Raw genomic sequence first — 11,247 nt, 5'->3', positions numbered from 1 at the left:
AAGTAGAAACGTAACCTTACTAATACAATCTGTTTGGTGCGCCAAGTAGAGACGTAACCTTACTAAAACAATCTGTTTGTTACGTCAAGTAGAGACGTACCCTTACTATCGATCTGTTTGGTAGTCACATACATACGTAGCCTTACTAATACAATCTGTTTGTAGTCAAGTAGAGAAGTAACCTTACTAAAACAATCTGTTTGGTTGTCAAGTAGGGACGTAATCTTACTAAATAATTTGTTTGGTAGTCAAATTCAGACGTAACTTTACTAAAACAATCTATTTGGTACGTCAAGTAGAGACACAACCTTACCAAAACAATCTGTTTAACACAAGTATATGTTAGAGTTTATTTGAATTTCGCGTAAGGCTACACCAGGGCTATCTGCGCTAGCCGTCCCTAATTTAGCAGTAGAAGACTAGAGGGAAGGCAGCTAGTCATCACCACCCATCGCCAGTTCTTGGGCTACTTTTTTACCAACGAATAGTGGGATTGACTGTTACATTATAACGTCCCCATGGCTGAATGGGCGAGCATTTTTGGTGGGACGGGGATTCAAACCCGCAGATTGCGATTCGAGCGCCCTAACCACCTGGCCATGCCGGGCCAGTTGTTAAAGAGATTTAGTTAGTTACACTAGTTTGAATACTGAGTTATTTTAAAAGCGCAGCAGAAAATTCAGGAGTTCATGTGGGAGATGAATTTGGAGCCAAGAATGGAAGTTGAGGATGACATATAAATATACTGTTATATTTAGCTCTTAGATAAGAACTAAGAGGGTTCAGAAATATCACACAAAGTTGAATTTTCCATAGGAACTAAGAAGATATAGAAATATCAGGTGAAGTTGTCGTGGTAAGAACGATACAGAAAAGGTCAGTTTTGGCTCTCTCCCGATTACAGTATGTTTTTATTCAAGATTACTTATATTCTGTCATGATAACAGGACGAATAGACTGACCCTGGGACGGTGGCGTGAAGAACGTGGTTTTAAACAAATTATCCATGTCACGTTCGAACTTATAATCTACCACCTTGACCCTCGCTTTATCCGTTCTTTTTTTCTTTCTCGTGTCCTACTTTTTCTTCTCGTCAGGGTCTAGAAAACCACGACAAAAATGTTTATATCAAATGCCTTTTCTTTTTGATAAATCGCCTATGTTTTTTTCATACTCCCCTTTTTTTAAAATAATGTAAGCCTACTTTTGAAGTACTAGAACCTAATGATGGGTAAAACTTCCAGCACTGTCTTTTGACCTATTAAAACTTACGATATTGTAGGAAAATAAAAACACTGGAACAACTTGTGAAATGTATATCGTTCTTATCTATTTCTAACGTACTTTTCTAGGTGTACCCAGCTTGCTTGGAGTAACACTGTGCAGCATAAGATGACATGCAATGTAAATGAGCCACGCCCACAAAGTCATACACAAAGAGTGATATCCAGAAACTGGACTGCGCACTAACAAACGTGCTTGGATAGGACTCCATAATTGTAGGGAGGAGATCCCGTGCTTTAGCCGGCGCTAAGCTCCTCTAACGTGTAAATGAAACGTTTAAATAACTGTTTATCGGTAGGTTAAGTAATGTGGGAGAGATAAGTTTCACAAATATAGCAAAAACTGTAGCAATTTAGAGTTTCCACCTTCTTCTCGTGTTTACAGCTCGTATTTGGTGAAGGAACAATATGTAAGAAGAATCACTGTTTTATTACTTTTATTACCACAATCTCTTCTTCAGTGTTTTTCATTATGGTGTTAACGTTATAATCTAACGAAAGTTTTCCACACCAGGACGATTATGAACAAGACAGAATGAAATCAAACAAAGAATTTTGGGCAAAACTCGGGTGTCACAAATAAGGATTTAGTAAGGACAAATATGTAATTAGAATGGCACGTACGTACGAGCGTTTGACACTTTTTAATAATGATCTGTTATGATTCAGAAGTTTCATAAAATTCACAACTATGAGTTAGACGAAAAGTCAATACTAGTTTTAATTTCACCATGATCTTTATACCAGTTTATCAAAGAAAAAGTCCAGAGTTGGATGGAAAATGGAGACACAGCTCAATAGTCCACTACCTATCGGCATATATATAAAATTATTGCTTTTTATTTCAAAATATTATGTCAGTATTAAAAAATACGAAACCCAATCACGTTACGAAGTTGCGTTCTTTCACCAAGAATGGACTGAGAAATGAGAATAAATAAGAAATAAAAGGAAACCCTTGATCATGTGATTTTTTATGCTCTGATAATTATATACGAGTTTTTCTACATCGTGGATATAATTCTTTTTGTATCAGTACAATTAAACTTTACCTAAACCATAGTCTTCAAAATTGTTTGAATTTTTTTATCCTAAAGTAACAGAACACTTACATACAAGTAGGCCTAAATTTAAACAAATATGGTCCTAAACATCCAGCACTATTTCCATAAAACCTGTTTTTTATTTCATCCACCCACACAGAGAAAAGCACAGAGCACCATTTTATTCGGTTCATTTGTGTGTGCGTGCGTGTATTCTACTTTCATTTGAAACGTAAAGGAATTTGTTCCCATGTGTATATCAAATGTTTTGAACTCGCGCACGTGCCATTTTATGGTGTTTAATTTCAAAGGATCGCCATTTTGTGAACCAGAAACGACCCATTCGAATGGAAAGAAGGAAATTAAATTATTTCAAGAAACTAACGGATTTGATACCCCCTCCACCTCCCACCCCCAACAAAATGTAGGGAGAAAGGTGTAAATCGTCAACTGAAAAGGAAATGATAAACACGTATAAGAAGTGACTGAAGTAAAATGTGGTCTCCGTACTTTTACAGTCGATTGTGGATAAATAAAATGTAAATAAATAGAATGATTAACATTTCTCATACAAGAATACCGTTACGTGACGTTCAATTCAGAACTCAATGAAAAAACGTCCATTTTCGGTTTGTTTACTGGAAAATATAACCAAAAGGCATGTTTCAGCTACGTGAGGTCATCGTAGGCGTGGCCTGTGAATCCTAATAACATACAGTCTACATAGAAGAATTAGACTAGTGAGTAGAAGAATCTTCGTTTGTGTAGTTCTGAGTTAGCTATTTTTACCAAGGTAGGGTTAACGTGCGCTGGCTACCAGTCTGGAATTTATGGTTTTCGACCCGTTTATTTGTTTGCTTGTTGAATTTCGAGCAAAGCTAATCAAAGACTATCTGCGCCGTCCCTAATTTTGAAATGATAGACTAGAAGAAAGGCACCCACCGCCAATTTTGGGAATACTCTTGTCAGACCAAACAGTGGGATTTGACTGTCATTTTTATAACTCATCCATGCCTCAAAGTGCGGAGCGTGAATTTTTTGTGGCGGCAACGGGATGCGAACAACGGAACCTCAGATTCACAATCCGGCACGCTAACCACTGGTTCGCGCTCGACACCTCGACCCGTTGCCGCGAAAAAAAAAAAAGGTGTACCGCACTTTCGATGCATAGGTGCACGGTCAAATCCCAACATTCAGTTACACAAGAGTAGCTCAACTTGATGGTTGGTACTGTAGCTGTCTGCCCTCTAGGTCACCACTTCAAAATTAGGGACTGCTAGCGAAGATAGTCCTCGACTGGCTTTGCGCAAAATTCAATAAACAAACAGAACAAACAATTTCGAACACTACATTTCAACATATCCCTGAGTAGTTCCGACACTACATTTCAATATATCCTTGAGACTTTTCAACACTACATTTCAACATATCCCTGAGTAGTTCCGACACTACATTTCAATATATCCCTGAGAATTTTCAACAGTACATTTCAATATATCCCTGAGAATTTTCAACACTACATTTCAACATATCCCTGAGTAGTTCCGACACTACATTTCAATATATCCCTGAGAATTTTCAATAGTACATTTCAACATATCCTTGAGAATTTTCAATAGTACATTTCAATATATCCCTGACAATTTTCAACAGTACATTTCAACATATCCCTGACAATTTTCAACAGTACATTTCAACATATCGCTGAGAATTTTCAATAGTACATTTCAACATATCCCTGAGAATTTTCAATAGTACATTTCAACATATCCCCGAGTATTTTCAACAGTACATTTCAGTGTAGCTGAGAGCATTTTGATGATTTTCAGTTTTAATTCACTTGAAAAAGACAAGTTTCCTGTAAATTTTTATAAGTAATATTATACTGTATCTCTATCTTCTTAGGAGATAAAACAATTAAAAGGTGTAATTAATCAATTTTTACTGAAAGTTTCTAATAAGAAATTGAAAACTTAATTGAAATGAAAACCAGAATTACAGAGGTATTTATGATTTAGTATACTGAAACTGGGAGAAATTATTTATTTGTTTAGGTTATTTATTTATAATTTTATATTTCCACTGTTACCTGTTTGGATTAATTATTAATAAAACTCTGTTAATATATTCATTTTAACGTTGATTTTGCTGAAACGTTTGTAAGAATATATACATATATAACTTAAAAATGAATATCACCCATTACCCATCCTAAAAAACCCATTTATCTTTATAGACTATTTCAGTTCTAAATAAGACAATAACAAAACCATAAATACTACTATCCTACTTAACTATAAGATTTTTTTGCAGAAGCACTAGTGTGGAGCAGCTTTGGAGCTGGAGCAAAGCCTATCGGAGCCGAGCTACAGCTGAACCACTGGAGCCCATAGTATTTCCAACCCTACTCCAACATTTCTTGAGTTCTGATACTGGGAGTTTCAAGAAACTATCATTTGTTTCACATTCTGGATTGTGATACCGGTCAAAATTTGGAGAAAATACCGTTCGTTTCATTTTTTTTGGATTCTGATACCAGGTTGAAGTTTCAAGAAAGGTACCATTCATTTCGACTTTGGGGTTTTGATACCCTGTCAAAGTTTTGATAATATGTCATTCCTTTCACTTCTTGAGTTCTGATACCGAGTTAAGGCTTACAAAAAAAAAAAAAAACTGCCACTGGTTTCCCTTTTTGAGTTCTGACACTGGATCAAAGCTTCAGTTATAATAAAGTTTCGCGGAACTTGCTGTAGTTGAGAAAACCAATGTTATACATCTTTTTCGACACGCAATGAATAATAATAATAATAATATACACTCAAACTCATTTGGCAGTTTTTTCTAAAAGTAACTATCAATTGAAAAGATGAGTATCTCTGGTATAGCAGTGTTATTAGTTTATTATCCAATCATCATCACGACCAAAAAAATTGGTTCTTTTGCCCCTCCCCTCTAGTGACTCAGCGGTACATCTGAAGGCTTATAACGCTAAATCTGTTGAGAACAGCATATATAGATCACTGTGTAGCTTAACGACAAAAACTAATACTATTATCCTTTTTTACAGAATGATATATTATCAAAAATATCCGTCTGCAATAAACCATCATTAGGCTGCGATGGTTGATGAAAGATTTTCTCTTGACGCCACCCTGAGAACCTACCATTATGATTGGTTGATGAAAGATTTTCTCTTGACGCCACCTTGAGAACCTACCATTATGATTGGTTGATGCTTATTGACATTTCTATACGATTTTCAAGTAAAGAACTGAAATTTGCTTGTTTTTTAGAATTTATGCGAAAAACTACACAAGGGATATCTGTGTATATCTGTCACTAATTTTGAACTAATAGACTAGAGAGAAGGCTGCTAGTCAACAACATTCACCGCCAACCCTTGGACTTCTTTGTCCAACGAAATAGTGGGATGTTACCGTTGACCTTATAGAGCACCCACTGCTCCAAAGTGCGGGGCGCGAACTATGAACTCTCTTATTCACATCAGGCCCAGTAATCACTAGGCCAGGCCCGTAAGTTTAAGTATCATTATTGAATATGTAAGAGTGTGTTGACTGTCCCTTACCAAATATATACAATACCTTTAGTGTATCTGTGAATGCATTTTAAGAGTGATAGTCAGTTCTGCTATTCTATTCAAGTATTTTTGGCGGCCGATGCTGCTGGCTCGATGTCCTTCCTCTGATCAGTAGTTTAAAATTTAGGACAGCAATACACGAACTAATAGGGGTCTCTGATCTGGCATCTCAGCCGCAGGTGCGCATACAGTCCCGTATAGGCTGAAAATACTTACACATAAATATCAACGTCCATCTATTAAAACTTTGCAATAATGATAAACTATCGTTCTAACCATCTCGAATTGAGTGATTCTAAGAAGTCCAACGATCGAGTCCGAGGAGCCTCGAGTTAGAAAACGAATACTCTTCAATGTTCATTCCTAGTTTTTCAAGTTCTGGCAAGAAACAAAGGTTTAAAGCCATATTTTTATATCGATAGTTTTACACTTTGGCCACCTTACATTCAACGTACTCCCTTTCAACTGGTCAGCTGTATGGGAACCTGGAATGGCCTGGTGATTAGAGCACTCGACTAGCAATCTACGAGTCGTTGGTTAGAATCCAGGTCACTAAACATGCTCGCCCTTTCAGCCGTGGAGGCGTTATAATGTAACGGATAACCCACTGTTCGTTAGTAAAGAATAGGCCAAGAGTTGGCGATGGGTGGTGTTGACTAGCTGCCTTCCCTCTAGTCTATCACTGCCAAATTAGGGATGGCAGAAGCTATCACTGCACTCTAGACACCCGCGCTGATTGGCTGCCTCAGGGAAGGGGCGAGATGTCACCAAAGAAGATGACGTCATAGTTCCACAAACTGTCACCAAAAGGTGCGTTTTGGGGCCGCCATGATGCCATAGTCCCACAAATTGTCACCAGGGGCGCAGCTATCTTAGAGAAGGTTGAAATTATAGTTTGATAGTTTGATGTGATAGCTCTGTGAAAACAGAGAACATGTTTCTAGGCCACCATGACAGGCGGCAATGACGTCATAGTTCTACGATTTGGGGCCAGCACCAACTTGATCAACATGACTATATTTAGCAAATTCGGTTTAAAACACTAATTCATTAATTCTATACATTTCCTGATCATTTATATGTAAATCGTCCTTAAAAGGACACTTATCACTAATGTATTAATTCTACAGATTTCCTGACCAATTATACATAAATCGTCCTGAAAAAGGGTGCTTAACACTAATTTATTAGTTCCATACATGTCCTGACCATTCAGATTTAAATTGTCACAAAAGGACTATATCATGAAATAATTAAAAGTTGCTGTTTGACTCTTTAATTATAAATCGAGTGATAATTTCAAACTTTTTCGGCGCTTATTTAATATGCAAGACAAAATATTTCATTATACACATGATACTTTTATAGTTTTACCTGATATTTTACAAAGGTAGATGGTGTTTATTAATACATCCTGTTACTAAAGCAAATTGTTTTTCAATGTATCTCAACATGCGATTACGTCATCAATAAACCGTTTATTAAATAACATGCATTAATTAAACTTACACTATCACTAATTTGACTTTATGCTGTAACTTAACAAAATATTTTGTTTTATACATGATATTTTATAGTTTTATCTTACACGTGTTTTACAAGGATGAACACTATACTTTCACATGTGATCAATGTGTATATTTAATTATGTTAAAACATTTATTTTAACGACTGTAGAGGGATTTTAACAAATATGCTGTGACAGTGTTACCATACTTCCATATATGATTACGTTATCAACGTCTAGATATAGTTTTGCATATTTTATCAGCTGTACTAATACAATTTGCTACAACTGAAAATAATAAATGAATGGCTTCTGGTTTATTCATCCATATTTTACAGATCATTCTCTTGAAGATTAAAATTCCATAAAACTTTGAGAATGTTTAACGTTATTAGGAGTTGATCACTGACAAACACACCTCCAAACTTCTTTGCGTACACAAATCTTGTTAGAGTATGGAATATATTGCTAAACTGTTCATAGTTTCATTCAAACAATGTTCTGTAGGACACTTATTGTTTCGCTTTCACAAGTAAAACATACATATTATTTGAATGAGACAGTTATTATAACCAATAATTTAGTTTTATCGTACTGAATCTTGCTACAATTAAATATGATTAAGGAACGACTTACTGTTTAACTTTACTATTATTTAAAATACCAAATTGCATAAAACTTTGAGACTGTCTAATGCTAAGACACTATTTGGAAATCCCACGCTAACAATCTGGACACTGACGTTATTAGCGTCCACGTTTTAACCAACCTTTAACAAAGAAGAGAGGGAGTGAATCAACGTTCACTTTGTTCATTGTTTGACGTGTTTGATATTTAAGGCCACTACCCAGCTTTGTTTTACAATATATACAGGGCAGGACGTCAAGTTTAGACAATCTTTTTGACCTTTAGTGTTAGATAAAACGTAAAACACTTTCGTTTCAATGTACGGAAAACTTATATTAAAATAAAATATTATAATTAATATTGAAAATAAGCTCTACATAATTTTAATGCACATTAACTAAAAGTCAGAAACATAGTTCGTTACAAAACAATAAATGCATACTCTCAATATTTGACGGGTTAATATACAGTTATAACATACTGTGCCCCACAAAAGGTCAGACTGTGTCAGTCGGCTTAGAATATTTTTTCAAAATGAAACATCTATTCAATTCTAATATATGATATTTACTTAGACGACATAAACATGTAAAATGTATGAAATTTAATTATACATTATTTACTTGTGAAGTAACAGAGTTAGTAGTTTCCAGGTGGTGTTGACTTGTGTAGTAACAGAGTTAGTTGTTCCAGGTGGTGTTGACAAACTCATTCACAAGTTTGAGTTGACAATCATGATAGTAAAATAACCTTTAGTTATAAAACAAGTGATTATTCTTCGACTATTTCAAAACAACTATATTTCCTCACGTGGATTTAGAAATTGTTACCGTATCATGAATTATCTTTCATTTACACTTTATAGATAGATAATCAATTATATACAAATCATCAGTTACTAATCATAGTTCTGCGATTTTCTTATATGAAACTCACTTCTCATCATAGATTAATTTTACTATCTTTAGTATATGTAAGTAAACTATGACGTCATCGTCTTTGGTGATATCTTCTCTCCTCCCTACCTCTGCATGATGCAGTCAATCAACGCGTGTGTCCAGAGTGCAGGGATAACTACTGACGGCTAGCGCAAATAGTCCTAGATTAGTTTTGCAAGAAACTAAAAAAAAAACCAAACTGCAGTTCGCAGTCAACTCACGCTTAAGTTTGTTTTTTATTATTAAGCACAAAGCTACAGAAAGGGCTATCTGTGCTCTGCCCACCACGGGTATCGAAACCCGGTTTCTAGCAGTATGAGTCCGCAGACATACCACTGTGCCACTAGGGGGCATCACGCTTATGCATAAATATACTGTTATTTATAAAATAATAATTTTGTCAAATACAGTCACATTTGAATTATAATACATTATATATGTATATACATTAATACTATTTAGAAACAAGTTCTTAAACTTATTTTTCTTAAAACATAGAACAGTACATAAAGAAGTATAGAGAACATTTATCTCTTCTAGTTACGACCTTTGTACTCGGTTGCCACTTGTTGTAGGCTGCTAAACTTTATGAAATTTCCCATGTAGAGGATGTGAAAAGGATTTTTTTTTAGTTTTTATAAATACATTTTAAATAACCAAAAAATCATATATTACTTTATGGACACCATAGAATCCCACTATAATTTATTAGGCGTAATAACTAATCTGTATTTGGGTCTAAAAAATATGAAATTTCGAGCTCACTAAAGACTTACCTCAGCATTTGAAATCTTGTGTGAAAAGAACAAAATTAACACATTAACGTTCAAAATGGCTGAGAAAGCTCACTAGGGGAACCCTCAGAGCTTTGGATTGGTTATTCCTGTCATATATATAGAAGTAAGTGGATATAAGGGACCGTTTTCAAAAATGGAAAGAGGTGGGCGAGTGGGGGAACTGTGTTTGATTCAGTACATGAGCGATATCTTAGCAAATAGAAAAAATAAGAGGTTCTTATTTTATATTCTAATTTGTCAATATCGGTAGTTTGAGTTCCTAATTCGTATAAAACTATAGATTTTGTGTTTTGACATCACAACATCTAATTGGAACCAGTGCTGTATTTAACATATCACGTCACAAACAAAAATTGATGTTTAACTGTGTTTTTATTAATATTAACTTTTAAACTAAGAAATTGAATATCGTATAATACTAAAATTTGAATTATAATCTACAGTGTCATAGCAAACTTACTGACATAAATTCATAAAATAGTAGTTCAATAAATATTTTAATGTAAGTCGACAAACGGGGTGATATGACCTTTGACACGTGACCTGTCGCGATAGAGTTAGGTCAATGTTTCTAACAGTAGGCCTAGCTAGATGTTGTCTGTTTGTATTAAAGTTTGATTGATGAACAAAGAAGCAGACAAGCAACTAGATCCTAACGACAGAATATATGTTGGGGAGGTGTCAGTCAACCCTCTCACTCCAGAATTGGCCAGCAAGTATGTATAAAGGAATAAATTGTAAGAACACGCTAGTGAAATATTAGAATATAATAGGTTTATATGAAATGTCTAAAATAGCTGATGTCATAGTGATGAAGTTACAAATGTATATTTTAATTTTTTCTATTTTTATTACTTTTCTCTTAGTTAGAGGACCCTTCAATCCAGGGAGTCCGGGCCAGTTGCACCCATTTGCTCTCCCTCCCTTGGTCAGACCCTGGGTGTGTTTATGGTGAGAAGATATAACATTCTTTGCTTACTTATAGCATACACCTTTGTTATAGTAACAAATTTGTAATATTATAAACAATTTCTATGTTGAATAAATCAGACGAATGAATTAGCAGCATCAATACTACGTATTTTCCAAGTCATACATAGATATAGGATCACCCTCGTGAGTAAAAGATAATTAAAAACACCACCCTTTTTTTGCCATGAGTTCTAGTTCAGAACCTAATAAATCCTGTCTAAGCTTCGTGCTAATATGTCCCTAGGCGATACTCTCCATAGCGTGAACCGATCAAGGACGCTCAGAGAATGCTGAATGTGAGAGAGCAGTCTAGGCGATTCTGGAAAGCTTCCTTTCAAGTTTATTGTTTGTTCGTTTGTAATTAAGCACAAATCTACACAATGGGCTATCTGTGCTCTGCCACCCACGGGTATCGAAACCCCGGATTCTAGCGTTGTAAGTCCGCTGTGCCACGGGGGGGGGGGGGGCTTTGAAGTTTAAGA

The 11,247-nt window shown here is 35.3% G+C and overlaps 1 protein-coding gene across 1 annotated transcript in view; it reads right to left on the bottom strand.

The window, feature by feature from the left end:
- Positions 1 to 9,804, bottom strand: part of LOC106467460 — a 14,105-nt gene extending 4,301 nt beyond the window's left edge. Inside the window, exon 1 of the mRNA XM_022395658.1 lies at positions 9,773 to 9,804. The gene's annotated coding sequence lies outside the window, so the exon portion shown is untranslated. The remainder of the gene's footprint in view (positions 1 to 9,772) is intronic.
- Between the last annotated feature and the right edge of the window lie 1,443 nt (positions 9,805 to 11,247).

Source organism: Limulus polyphemus, unplaced genomic scaffold, assembly GCF_000517525.1.
Source record: "Limulus polyphemus unplaced genomic scaffold, Limulus_polyphemus-2.1.2 Scaffold2623, whole genome shotgun sequence".
Lineage (NCBI taxonomy): Eukaryota > Metazoa > Arthropoda > Merostomata > Xiphosura > Limulidae > Limulus > Limulus polyphemus.
The sequence above is the reverse complement of the archived record's forward strand: the minus strand, read 5'-3'. Positions and strand labels throughout refer to the sequence as shown.